We start from the raw sequence: 15,393 nt of genomic DNA, 5'->3' as shown, positions 1-15,393 counted from the left end.
AGAACGTCGAAAACGGAGTTCGTATGAAGGAGATATAAATTTTAGAAGTTTATTTAAAATAAATATAAATTTAAATATAAACTATTGGTAATATCCGAAGAGGAGTCAGCAGATAGGATCGGAGTACGCCCTGCGTACCCTCGTACGCCCCGCGTACTCGAATCAAGGGCCTCGGTTCGTCCACGTCGCCCCTAATCCTCTATGCCCTCCTATCCGAAGTACATAAGCGATGACGCCCCAGTACGCGCTGCGTACCCTCGTACGCCCAGCGTACCGAGGCGGTTCAGCACCCTTATAAAAAGAGTGCGAGGGTTGTGGGGAAACTTGCTCATTTTCTCTTGTTTCTCTTGCGTTTTGCCTCATTTTCCGTGCCCGTTCAAACCCAAAGCCCTGGTCATTTTGCTCAAGTCCCGAAGGTCGATTTTACTCCCGAGATTCCCGAGAATCCCGAGAAAAATCCGTTTCCCGAGACGAAACTTTGCCCGGTTTTCCATCTCACTATCTTCAAACTTTCAAGTGAGTTCATACCCCTACAAACACACTTTAAATACGTTTTTAAATGCTTTTTATACTCTTTTAGGGGGGATACAAGTAAACACACAACTATAATCGTGTGAAACATCGATCTTTTACTATACTTTTCATACTGTTGTTTTAACTATCTTATGAAGTTATTATCATGCAAAACACCTCACAACACAGCTTTACCCTCTTGGGATACAATATGTTTTATAAATAGAAATAATTTTTTATTTATACGTTTACATACAAATACATCATATCAAGGGTAACATTCTTTAATAAATCGTTTTATGCATTCAAAGAACTTATGATTTATGCTTTGTCAAACATTGTGAAAAGGATAAACTTTGCATACAATACTACTACTTTAATATAGACTTAGTTGAGAATCCGTGAGACGTGTACATCTTCAAATACTGCCTTTTTGCTAAAAGGTACCGCTTCAAGTCCTGTCTATAACCAGAGTCTCCCGTTCGGAGAACGTGTCAAATGTGTATAGATCTATACGGGAAGTCATGATCCAGCGCCCTCACTGTTAGCTACAGTCCTTCCTTTGGGGTGACAGTTTGTCATAGCGCTACGACGCCTGAAGAACGTCGCTACAGGCATATTATGTATAGTATGGTTATAAAACTCATCGGATATACAATTATTATGGTATTATGCTTTTATGAACGAGTAGCTATTAAATCTATTCTTCATCTAACAAGTGCAATCTTCGTATAGCTTTTTTATATAAAACTATGATACAAGTTTTAAGCACGTCGGTTGCTTGCGATTTTCGGTCTTAGAGACTGCCAGTTATGTTAGGAAAATAAGGGTTTTTCCTGTACACAAACCAAACAACTAATAGGAAAGTAAGGGATTTTCCTGGTGCAACAACTTACAACATATAACACGAACATTCATATGCATTTCATACTTTTATAAGAAAATAAGGGTTTTTCTTGGAAAACACAGCAAATCATATCTCAACTATTAGGGAAAATATGGGATTTTCTGGATCTAATACATTCCTTTTCAACACAACAAAACATAACTCTTTACATTTGAAACACTACGTTTTTTGGAAAACATACACGAACTTTCGAATGGCGTACATTTTCTCAAAACACTACTTATGAACTCACCAACTTAATTGTTGACACTTTTTCTTTGAAATAACTTGTATTCTCAGGGTACCGCTAAGCTGGTTTGGAAATCAACTTTTGGGGATTAACGTGCTGACATTAATTACTTCTTTTGAAAGATGTTTATGTATTTATCTTTTGATCATGTAACGAATACAACTATGTAAACATTTTGGAAACTTTAATATATATGGTGGTGTGTACTTTCCTTTCTATGAACTGTTATGATACTGAATATGATGTCCTCCGCCCCCGAACGTTTCCGCCGTTCTGGTTTGGGGGTGTGACAGATTGGTATCAGAGCATTGTTTATAGTGAATTAAGTATATCAAAACCATTTTGGGATACAACTATAAACACAACTGGGCAAAAACACTGTGAGTAAGAGTCATACTTATTTAGTTTTTGTAAAGTAGGCATGCATTCATTTCATATTAATAACATGGTCAGTATCATAATTAAAACAAAATAGAAGTATTATAAATAAGTTGTGCAGTGCAGGTATGCCTTGGGACATGTAATCGGAACTGGGAAGAATATAGCCTGATCAACTATATTTGTCCAAGAGCCGACTAACGTATGCCAAGGAGTGTCTGCAATGGACAACAAATTTAAAACTTATCAAAAGCATATCGTTAAAGAATACTAAGGGAGTATTCGAGTGCCTTCAATCCTTAAACTTAAGAGTAAATTCCATGTACTTTAGCTTATAGTCAATTCTTAACCCTATTCTCGTATAGACTCAAATGGTTGGATTCCATCACCCCGGTGACCCCTACTACCTCAACCAAAGTAATGGAGGAGGGATAGAGAATCATCCTGAAGAAGGAATGCAAGAAGAATCAGACTTAGATCCAGAGAACAATAACCTACCCTTCACGACTCCAATTCAAAATCCTAATCCTCGACCGGAATTTCATGGCTCGACGCCCCTGTGGGCAACTAACTTGGATAGGTGGAGCCGCGAATAGAATCAACCCCTTCCATTCAACGGAGACCGAAGCTTCTACAACCTAAGCGAGGGAGGCTCAGCAGACAGAGCCCTTCCTATATTGGTTCGTCGGATTTCTCGCATTGGTGAGCAAGGACGGACGACCATCCATCGAACTGAGGAAAATGATGCGAACACTGGAGTCAACACAGTTCGCATCCGACAGTTAGGATTATCTCACGGGAGAATCGTAAATCGAAATGAAGTGTTGCAGAGAGAGTTAACGGCAACTCAAACCGAAGTGATAGAACTTCGGGCAAGCCAGGCAAGACATGATCTACGTATGCTCGAGATGGAGCGTTAGCTGGCAGAATCTAAGGCCCATGTAGCCAGCTCGCGTAACAAATAATACCTGTCTGACTTCCAAAATTTTGTCATAGCATAAGACCTCGGATAAAGTCCTTACTTTTCTTAACCTTGTAATCGGAGACCTTTAGATAGGTCAAAATTTTCCTAACTACAAAATGTAACGCACCGTGTTTTATAATATATATGAGGTATTTCCTTTATTAAACCATTCGCATACCCCTCCAATTCATGAGTTTATTTATTCTCCTCATGAGTCGAACTCAAAACCCTATTCAGGGGTAAGCCAAACTTCTGATATAGCAAATCACTAATGCGCGACTTTCGAATCATTAAAACTTATAGTTTTTCATGTTATTTCATTATCAGAACAATGTCTCCTTGTAGACCAGCACGTAGAAACGCGACCCCACCTCCACCTCCTCAATACGACTCCAACATAGTGCAATCTGCTATCGCTGCGGCCGTAACAGCTGCACTGTCTCAAGCAAACTTTAGCGGCGCAGCAAGGGCCGGAAATAATCAACTTACCAATGCAACCCCATTCCTACGATTGGACACCGCCACTTTGCAAGCTACAATTATAGCCATGGTGGCAGCCATTATAGCATACAATAACTCTGTCAACTCAAGCAGGGAAGGAAACGATATCAAAAATACTAATCAAAGAAACAATCGAAACCACCTACCAGTAGATACCTATAAGAATGCCGCAAGGTGTGAACACAAGAACATGAAACGAAAACCCTGGAGCAAGAGGGGAGGCAAATCAACTCAAAGAAACGCCAAAAAGCAATCAACAAACCATACCCCTACACCCAAAAAGTCGTACAACGGCAACCGGCCTAAGTGCAACCGATGCAACTTTCATCATCACGGATCCTACCGTGAAATGTATTGTGTTAGGTGCAATAGAAAGGGACACACCGTCCGCTACTGCAGATACCTAGCCCAACTAACTGCTCCAGCCACAAATGTAGGAGTAGGTCACGCTTGTTATAAGTGCGGAGTAACGGGACACTTCCGAAGGGACTGCCTGGAGTCAATCATCATGAATGTTGGTGGAGGAGGCCAAGTATTCGCAATGGGCCAAGAGGAGGCTATTGCAGACCCCACGGTTATTTTGGGTACATTTCTCCTTGATAACTTATTTGCATACACTCCATTTGATAATAGGAACGCAGAAGAGTTCCATGAGTCACAAGTTTAAAAATCTACTCGAACAAACACCCTAATCATTAAACAAAACTCTCATAGTAGTAATAATAGAGATAGACTAAAAAGCACTAAAAACACATACGTAGAATGCCCTATCCCACTAACGAACGTCTTACAATGAGAAGTACCGACATAAGCATTCGACGCGGATTGGTGTGGCCCTACCCATACCAGTTCCATGTGTTATAAAAGACCCTTTCACTTTAACCATCGACTAATGAAACATGATCGATTCATAATGACAAACCCGACACAAACCCCAATTGGCTTCTAGTTTCAAAACCCCGATGTACTCATACGAGGAATCTTTACAACCTTCCCGTAGTATCCCCCAACAAATCATTTAGAAATACCACGCATGCAGCAAGTCAAATCCAAGCCCAGAAACTGGTAGTGAATTCAACCATCAACTTCAAAACGTAGCTAACCTAATGCATCGAGTGAATATGCTAACATTTAGAAGAACGTAAGTAATTAAACACAAAACCACACGATCCCGATCAATCGAAGTGATAGGAGGAGTAATAAAGGTCCGCTGAAACACGCACATTAGGATCTAGATTCATAAAGAAACAAGTGGCAACTCCTGCAAAATGCCTTAGGAAGCAATTTCCAAGGTGGGGTATTGAGAAAGGCACTCGTGTCCACTTAACACTGGCTAAACACCTCACTCCCACCACAAAGGCTAGCACTAGCCAGTCATGCCGCCAAGGCGAGGAGATAAGGGCACCTCAAGAAGGATTTCCCTATCACAAAGAATTCTGGCATAGACGGTAGGATTCTCAGGACCACGGTTGCAGGAGGACCTACTCTGAACCCACATTAATGTAATTTAGACGTTTCGTTGTAACAGACTAATAAACCATTCAAAACTAGCGCAACCAGAGCCTTGTCTTTTGCAGGATCCCGTCAGTATAGGGATACTCTTGTTGCGTATGCTTGCCTTTGTAGTATACCTTATTCGCAGCAATAGTCTTGTAGTAGTCTAAAGTACTATAACTCTATTGATGGTTGCACGGTTGTGTTTTGTCGATAAACGTCTTATGTTCAAATCTAATGTCTTTAAGTTTCCTTATGATTCCAACATTATCATATGACTTGATTCAATTTGATTCTCACAAAACAGTTTCATACGTACATCTCTTTCTTCGAAATCGCCTTTCCAGCGAAACCGTCATATCAGAACACCAATTACTCATGAATGGAGTACCTCATAATTCTTTTCCTTTCCGAAGAAGCCCCTGAAGTGCCACTCGTACAATACGTCAAGTTCAAATCCAAAGATCCATACTATTGATCTGTCATTGATGAATGTATACGTAGGGATGATATATAATCAAGGTTCTACAGGTTTAGAATTGACGATTCCACTTTAACTTCTTTTTCCTCGATGGGATGGGAGCTTAAAGAAGAATCAGTTATTCGACTACCTTTTCAATCTTAATTATATACAACTCGTATACATGAGATTATGATCGTTGAACCATGTATGAATTTCTAATATGAACTTCAGGACAGAGACTGCCTAAGACTACGAGTGATCGTGCTACCATACAAATAAACATAGAAGCGCAACACATGCCCCTTTCTGTCGATTGGTACAAGAGAGACAGATAAAACAAAAATACCCATCTTCTTTCCTTAATTCGGGAGTAATCATACTTTCTTTTAGATCTTCATGACATCTAATACACCTCCAAGATTTTGGCATCATAATCAGTATGAATTGGTTGTGTTCTCATGCAAAAGGAAAGCTCACTGCCTATACCTCAAGACACCTTAAGACACAGGAAGTTAACTATACAACACATGATCTTGAGTCAGGAGCATCGGTAATTATTTCGAAGATCTGGAGACACTACTTGTAGGGTACAAAATGTACTACTCTCACAGTCCACAAAAACATTCAACATACGTTCGACCAAGAAGGGTTATCATGACAGTGAAGTCAAACGAAGGAAGCAAAGTCATATCCCGATAGTGAAAGGTTCGCTGGAAAGCCAAGCGAGGAACCGAGTTCAATTAAGAACATGAGGAGCAAATAAAACTTCTATCCGTAGCATGAACTCTAATTTCGGGACGAAATTCCCTCTAACGGGGGGATGATGTAACAACCCGTCATTTCAGGTCCTTGAAGTTCGAGTCTTGTAACCTCTTTGAAAAAGTAATTAGAATATCATCGAAAAATGAAGTATTCAAAGGCTCTGTTTGGAGTATGCTATGTAATAGATATCGTCTTAAGGTTTCCAAGCATTTAAAGAACACTAAAATCCGAGTTATAACGAAGAAGTTATGACCATTCTAAGTTTTCCGACAAAAACCGGCAATACGAAGTTACGTAAAAACTCGAATCGAAGATCGAGCGACTTTTGGCCGGAATGACCTAAACGAGAATCGAAGGTCTCGACAATGCTGTTTCAGCGGTAAAAAGTCTGGCAAAAACCGACGTCAGATAAAGAAGTTATGAATTTTTAAAGAAATTCCTTAATCACGTCATTTTAATAAATAAATAATAAAAATAATTTCATAATTTGCCAACGGAATCTAAACGAAAGTTGTAGATTTTAGTCTCACCTACGCGTGGATATAAAGAACGTCGAAAACGGAGTTCGTATGAAGGAGATATGAATTTTAGAAGTTTATTTAAAATAAATATAAATTTAAATATAAACTCTTGGTAATATCCGAAGAGGAGTCAGCAGATAGGACCGGAGTACGCCCTGCGTACCCTCGTACGCCCCGCGTACTCGAATCAAGGGCCTCGGTTCGTCCACGTCGCCCCTACTCCTCTATGCCCTCCCATCCGAAGTGCGTAAGCGATGACGCCCCAGTACGCGCTGCGTACCCTCGTACGCCCAGCGTACCGAGGCGGTTCAACACCCCTATAAAAGGAGTGCGAGGGTTCTGGGGAAACTTGCTCATTTTCTCTTGTTTCTCTTGCGTTTTGCCTCGTTTTCCGTGCCCGTTCAAACCCAAAGCCCTGGTCATTTTGCTCAAGTCCCGAAGGTCGATTTTACTTCCGAGATTCCCGAGAATCCCGAGAAAAATCCGTTTCCCGAGACGAAACTCTGTCCGGTTTTCCATCTCACTATCTTCAAACTTTCAAGTGAGTTCATACCCCTACAAACACACTTTAAATACGTTTTTAAATGCTTTTTATACTCTTTTAGGGGGGGATACAAGTAAACACACAACTATAATCGTGTGAAACATCGATCTTTTACTATACTTTTCATACTGTTGTTTTAACTATCTTATGAAGTTATTATCATGCAAAACACCTCACAACACAGCTTTACCCTCTTGGGATACAATATGTTTTATAAATAGAAATAATGTTTTATTTATACGTTTACATACAAATACATCATATCAAGGGTAACATTCTTTAATAAATCGTTTTATGCATTCAAAGAACTTATGATTTATGCTTTGTCAAACATTGTGAAAAGGATAAACTTTGCATACAAAACTACTACTTTAATATAGACTTAGTTGAGAATCCGTGAGACGTGTACATCTTCAAATACTGCCTTTTTGCTAAAAGGTACCGCTTCAAGTCCTGTCTATAACCAGATTCTCCCGTTCGGAGAACGTGTCAAATGTGTATAGATTTATACGGGAAGTCATGATCTCACGCCCTCACTGTTAGCTACAGTCCTTCCTTTGGGGTGACAGTTTGTCATAACGCTATGACGCTAGAAGAACGTCGCTACAGGCATATTATGTTTATTATGGTTATAAAACTCATCGGATATACAATTATTATGGTATTATGCTTTTATGAACGAGTAGCTATTATATCTATTCTTCATTTAACAAGTGCGATCTTCGTATAGCTTTATTATATAAAACTATGACACAACTTTTAAGCACGCCGGTTGCTTGCGATTTTCGGTCTTAGAGACTGCCAGTTATGTTAGGAAAATAAGGGTTTTTCCTGTACACAAACCAAACAACTAATAGGAAAATAAGGGATTTTCCTGGTCCAACTACTTACAACTTATAACACGAACATCCATATGCATTTCATACTTTTATAAGAAAATAAGGGTTTTTCTTTGAAAACACGGCAAATCATATCTCAACTATTAGGGAAAATATGGGATTTTCTGGATCTAATACATTCATTTTCAACACAACAAATCATAACTCTTTACATTTGAAACACTGCGTTTTTTGGAAAACATACACGAACTTTCGAATGGCGTACATTTTCTCAAAACACTACTTATGAAGTCACCAACTTAATTGTTGACACTTTTTCTTTGAAATAACTTGTATTCTCAGGGAACCGCTAAGCAGGTTTGGAAATCAACTTTTGGGGATTAACGTGCTGACATTAATTACTTCTTTTGAAAGATGTTTATGTATTTATCTTTTGATCATGCAACGAATACAACTATGTAAACATTTTGGAAACTTTAACATATATGGTGGTGTGTACTTTCCTTTCTATGAACTGTTATGATACTGAATATGATGTCCTCCGCCCCCGAACGTTTCCGCCGTTCTGGTTTGGGGGTGTGACATTTAATCACTAATTATTTATATACATATGTCTTCATATGTAATTAGGATCATTGTGTGTGTCTAAAGTCTTCACTTGACACCAAGCACTTGTCTGATCCTTCCTTACGATAACAGTCCGTTCAATTCCAGTCACTTACTGCAGGTGAGTTCATACCCCTTAAATAATGTTTTAAACTATTTTTAAATGTTTTATTGGGGGGGGGATACAAGTAGAATCATGCTAGTTATTATATTAATCACATGTGATTAATAAGTAGAATTATGCTAGTTATTATATCAATCACATGTGATTAATATGCAACATTCAAATGATTTACTACACATTAGCCGTTTTACCAAACAGTTTCCTTCAAATGATTTTTATAAGCATTTTATATGTTTTAAACTCTTTATTACACTGTACATTTTACTCTGTATATCACATTTCAAACTTATTTACAATTGTGTTTCAAACAAATGTGTCCTTATACTCAAACTGTTTTATCAAACCCATGCCTTCAAACTGTTTTATAGATTGACATCAAGTCGATCTTTTATGATGATAATAATTATGTTCAAATGTTTTACAAAACTTATTTATGCTTTTATATTATAAATTGCATGCCTCTATATGTATAGTTATATAAGAAATGTTTAAAAGACTTAGGAAGGCTATCCACCTTATTTCCTTTTCGCGCTTGAGATGTGGTCTGGTGGGATATCGGGTACTCGTCCGAAGGTCGTTTAAATATTAGTTATATATCATGTGTACATATATAGTCATAAAGGCCCTTCCAGTTCATCCCATCCCCTTGGGTAGCAAGGGTATACATCCACGTCCATATGTATCAGTTAGATTACTAGTAAACTACCATATGGGTAGTCTAGGAAAATACTAGAACTATTACTAGAACGCAATATCATACAATGAGTCAGTTCATTCATGAGTCAATACTTTCCAGATCATTACTGTACATTACTATACTTGCTAGGTAAAGAGCACGTACATGACAGCTATAACATTACATTACATTACTATACTTGCTAGATAGAGAGAACACACATTATAGCTAGCACACGTGGAACATTACAGTACACTACTATACTATTACATGATCACACTTACATAAGTACAATTACATGATCACACTTGCATGAGTACGCTTACATATACATAGGACAGACATCACTAGGTGCTATAGCATGGAACGAGTTCAGGATCTAATTATACTGATGAATCACAACGCATTTGTGATCGTTATATCGAGTATACATAATCATAGTAATGTGGATGCTCATGGCTTGCATACATGCAGGTGTCATGGGTAGGTCCCAAAATCCCTTTGATAGGGGAGTGTATAGTCTGGGATCTAGACATCACATGATACCTTATCCCTCAAATAAGGCAGTTGAGTACCGATGTAGTTATTTATATCAAATACTACAGTACTTGGAAGTATTACCCTAGACTTAAGGTAATTGGTACGGTTGTAGTTCGGTACTACACCATAGTACTATTTCATTTTCCCATTACATTCACTTCGTGAATATTTTCACACGACGTACGATAATGTAGAAAACTATATTTTGCCTAATAATAGTCGGACTTAGGAAAATACACACTCTTACTAGAGACACACACAGACACTAGATGCCTTGGTAGAAGGTTACATCGAGATCAGTTAAGTCTTGGTAGAAGACTCCCTGTTATAATAGTAGGAATCATAGGGATTTCTAGGGTTTTTCAAACGTTTACAGTTGTTTTACAAACATTTTCATACTTACAGTTCATTTACTTTTTCAATACTTACAATTCGTTTACATACAAATACTTACATTTCAAATACATACAAGTATTTACATACCAATTTAGACAGGTACCGATGCAAGGAGAAAGGAAGATGGAGCTTGTTCAAGACTTATCTTTCATTTTGATTTATGCTTTAGTGTTTATCAAAATTTGACAGAACACTTGTATAATAATTATATTATTAATGCAATGGATGATGTTGTTGCTTGTTTACTACTTTTCATTGTTGTGATATTGTACATGACGTCCTTCGCCCCAGAACATTTCCGCCGTTCTTGGTTTTGGGGTGTGACATCAAGGCCTTTCAAAGAAGAGAGGGAAGCTTCAATAAAGATAGTAACTATCAAAAGAATGCCAAAGATAATAGAGAGACGAAGGAAAATGAAACTTGCACTTTCTGTGGGAGGAATGGTCACAAGAAGGAAGGGTGTTTTCAATTTGTTGGATACCCATATTGGTGGCCTGGGAGAAAAGAGAAAGGAAAACCCAAGACAGCTGCATGTACGGAACCTTGTCCTAGCCCAATACCGGAACTCACCAACGAACAATATCAGATGTTCATGAAACATTTTTCTGGTACAAGCAACGATGAGGTAAAAGGGCGTGTTGCTAAGATGGCAGGTAAAGAAACATATAAAGGTGACTGGATCATTGATTCAGGTTGTACCGATCACATAACTTATTTTTGAGATTTATTGGAAAATAAGAAAATAACCTTTTTTGAGTCTCCGGTTGTTATACCCAATGGGGAGTCTATTCCTATTGACAGGAAGGGAGATTGTACTCTCCCAGGGGGAGCAAAAGTTAATGGTGTCTTGTGTGTCCCCAATTCCAAATGCAACCTACTTTCTGTCGGTCGCATTAGCAAAGATCTTCAATGTGTTGTAACATTCTTTCCTGATTTTTATGTGATGCAGGGGTTACAAATGAGGAGCTTGATTGGTGCGGGGAGATGTGATGGTGGATTGTATCGAATGGGGATGATCAAAGAAAGGAAAGCATGGTAACTGTTGCAGACACTTGGCATAAAAGACTGGGGCACACCTCCAACGAAAAGCTATCTAGAATTGAGTTAGTTAAAGATAATTCCGTTGTTCTTAGTAATGAAGTTTGTGATTCGTGTGCTAAAGCTAAACTTACTCGAACACCTTTTCCAATTAGTTTTATTAAATCAAAAGAAGTCTTTGATTTAGTTCATTGTGACATATGGGGTGGATATCGCATACCATCCTACATGAAAGCTAATTACTTTCTTACTATAATTGATGATTTTAGTAGGGCTGTGTGGGTCTTTCTTATCAAACATAAGAGTGATGCTAGCAATTGTCTCACTGATTTTCATAAAAGGATACAAGTCCAATTTGGGATGAATATAAAATGAATTAGGTGTGATAACGGTGGAGAGTTCACTTCTAATCTTATGTTGCAATTTTATAAAAAAAAGGGGGCGGGGGGGGGGGGGGGGGGGGGGATTTTATTAGAAACAACATGTCCTTTCACACCGTAGCAAAACAGTTTTGTTGAAAGAAACCATAGACACTTTCTTGAGACAGCTGGAGCCATACAATTTGAAAACAATCTTCCCAAAAGATTTTGGGGAGAATGTATTCTCACAGCTGCCTACATCATAAACCACTTCCTTCTAAAGTCATTAAGAACAAGACTCCTTATGAAGTCATTTGGAACCAAAAATCTTAATACGACCATATGAAAGTGTTTGGTTGTCACGTGTATTATAAAAACCACAACGCAAATGGAGAAAAATTCGAGAAAAGTGGAAAACCTGGGATTTTCTTAGGATATCCTCAAGGAACTAAATGATACAAAGTGTATGATATTGAAGATAAGAAAATGGTCGTTAGCAGGGACGTAATATTTTGTGAAAACATCCTTCCTCTCAAAAACAATAAGGCTGAACACTACAACACGGGTGACGAACCAACTAAATATTATGATGATGCTTGTCATGAGAGCCATCATCACGATCAGCTCCTTGAACAACCTCCTACCATAGATCCGACCCAGGACGATCAAGATAATTCTGGTCATGTGCTGACCTTCAAGACGAAAATCAACATGAGGAAGTCCAACTCGATAACAACTGCCCACAATCACAGGTTGAGTCCACTGGTTTCACAAACAAAGATGAAATCGTTGATAAGACAGAGAATCATAACGGTTCAAGAAGTGTTAGAACCAAATCTCAGCCTCAACGACTCTAAGATTATTATGTAAAGCTGCCCCATTCGATCAATCACCAGCAACCCAACTCCACTCAAGCTGCCTCATCGGTACACCCAATTTCTAATTTTGTTTCTTATGATAGTTTTTCTAAGAATCATAAACCTTATCTGAAGGCCATTACTTTAAATATTGAGCCAAAAACTTTTGAACAAGCTTCAAAGGATGAACGATGGAGGCAAGCCATGCAGCAAGAAAACCGTGCACTCCAAAACAATGGGACGTGGACTCTTACTGACCTTCCTAAAGGAAAGCGAGCTATCGATTCAAAATGGGTGTACAAGATCAAGTACAAGACAACCGGAGAGGTGGAACGGTTTAAAGCCCGACTCATTGCAAAAGGCTTTACACAGATGGAAGGCGTTGATTATCATGACACTTTTGCTCCAGTTGCCAAATTAGTCACCATGCGTACTCTATTAACGGTTGCTGCTAAGAAGAACTGGTTTATACAATAGCTTGATGCCAACAATGCTTTCTTGCATGGAGATCTAGATGAAGAGGTGTACATGAAGGTTCCCCAAGGTTTTTCCAAAAAAAAAATGATTCTCGAGTCTGCCGTCTACAAAATTCTCTTTATGGCTTGAAGCATGCCTCTCATAACTGGTACCACAAGCTCTCCAAGTTTCTCCTCAGCATAAAATTTCGCCAGTCCAAAGACGATCAGTCGCTTTTTTTTGCAAAATCAGGATGGAATTTACACAACCACCCTGATTTATGTCGATGATGTGATTATAGTTGGTGATAACATCGATCAAATCCAAAAGATCAAGGGGCAACTTGACAAAGGTTTTAGTATTAAAGATCTTGGGCAATTAAAATATTTCCTTGGTATTGAAGTTGCAAAAACTTCAGATGGCCTAGTTTTGAGCCAATGGAAATACATTCTCAACATCCTCAAGGACAGTGGTCGGTTGGGTTGCAAACCCAGTGCTTTTCCTATAGAACAAAACCTAAAGCTTGATCATCGAGAGGAAGAAGCTTCAGTCGACGCTAGCCAATATCGCATAATCATTGGTCATCTCCTATATCTCCAAGCCACCCGACCAGATATTACGTATGTCGTTAACTTATTGAGTCAGTTTGTATCCGATCCTTGTGAAAGTCACATGCATGGAGTTACACGGATACTCCGATAGTTGAAGGGAACCGCAAGTCATGGGATTCTTTTACCTCATGAAGGTGAACCTATTTTGACAGCCTTATGTGATTCTGATTGGCTTGGCTGTCCATACACAAGACATTCACATACAGGATACTTACTCTTACTTGCTGGTGCCCCCATTTTCTGGAAAACCAAAAAGCAATATGTGGTCTCTCGTTCCTTAGTTGAAGCTGAGTATCGGGCAATGGTGTCGACGATTAGTGAAGTTCTATGGGTGAGGTGGCTTCTCAAAGATCTACAAGTTGTAGTTGATAAACCCACGAGTCTTTTCTGTGATAACCAGACAGCTCGCCATATTGCAAGCAATCTAGTTTTCCACAAGCGTACAAAACATGTTGAAATGGATTGTTTTTTCGTTCATGAACGAGTTACTTCTCGCGAGATTGCCTTGTTGAAGATCGACAGCAAACTACAGGTGGCTGATTTGCTCACCAAAGCTCTTAGTGCCAATCAACTCCGGTCTCTACTTGGCAAGATGGGCATTGTTAACTTACATGCTCCATCTTGAGTGGGAGTATTAGATATTATTATATATTGATGGATAATTGTTGATTGGGATGTATTTATCTTTTCCTATTGTTTAGGTCTAGTTCGTTGTTTTCTGATTTCAGTATTTAAACATCTTGTTTCTCACCTTAGGTGATGATCAATCAATAACATAATGTTTCTTCGATACCATCGGAATTTTAGAATGCCGGTACTAAAAAGGTGATTGCTAAACATTTTTCCTATCCGATTTTGGTTATATAGGGTTTATTTTGAGCCCACAAATCTTTCTACATCAAACTTTATTACTATGAAGCTAAGTGGCAGGGACAAGTACCATATGTGGGAAGCATTGATGAGGTGTCTTTTAAAGAGGCATGATAAGCTTGGTTTCATCAACAGAGGTTTCATTTCCTACACTGCAAAACAAGGTGATAACAGTTACAACCTGTGGAGAAGATCTGATGCGGTTATGAAAGGTTAGGTCCTTGGTTCTCTTTTATAAGAAGCACTTGACTACGTTTTGTATTTTCTCAAAGAAAATATCCATTGAAGGTATGACCTCTTAATTGTTTGCTAATCTATAGTTTATTTGAGTTGGTGATTATATATCGACTTAGTAGGATTGGTATGATATGGTAAAATAGATGTCTGTAACCTTTTTACAATGTCTATAATGACTTCTAAAATAGTTTAAAAAAAATTAAAGGTTAAAATCAAAAATAAAAATAAAAATAGCTGAAATGATTGAATCCTATTTAAAAAACCGTATTTTTATAAAAGGTTTTACAACAAACTTATTTTTGCAAAGGGTTTCCAAAACGACCTTAAAACTCCTCTATACAATGTGTATAATGGCTTCCAAAAGATGTTTCTAACTCTACAAAAAGACTTTGTAATAATTAATTAATATCCCTCATTGTTTTATTAATCTTCGCTCATTCCAGTCCCTAATGATGTGAGTCGAATATGACAATCATGCTTAAGTTTAGGGACCTTTATTGTACATAGG

Source organism: Lactuca sativa, chromosome 5 (assembly GCF_002870075.4).
Source record: "Lactuca sativa cultivar Salinas chromosome 5, Lsat_Salinas_v11, whole genome shotgun sequence".
Taxonomy (NCBI): Eukaryota; Viridiplantae; Streptophyta; class Magnoliopsida; order Asterales; family Asteraceae; genus Lactuca; species Lactuca sativa.
The sequence above is the reverse complement of the archived record's forward strand: the minus strand, read 5'-3'. Positions refer to the sequence as shown.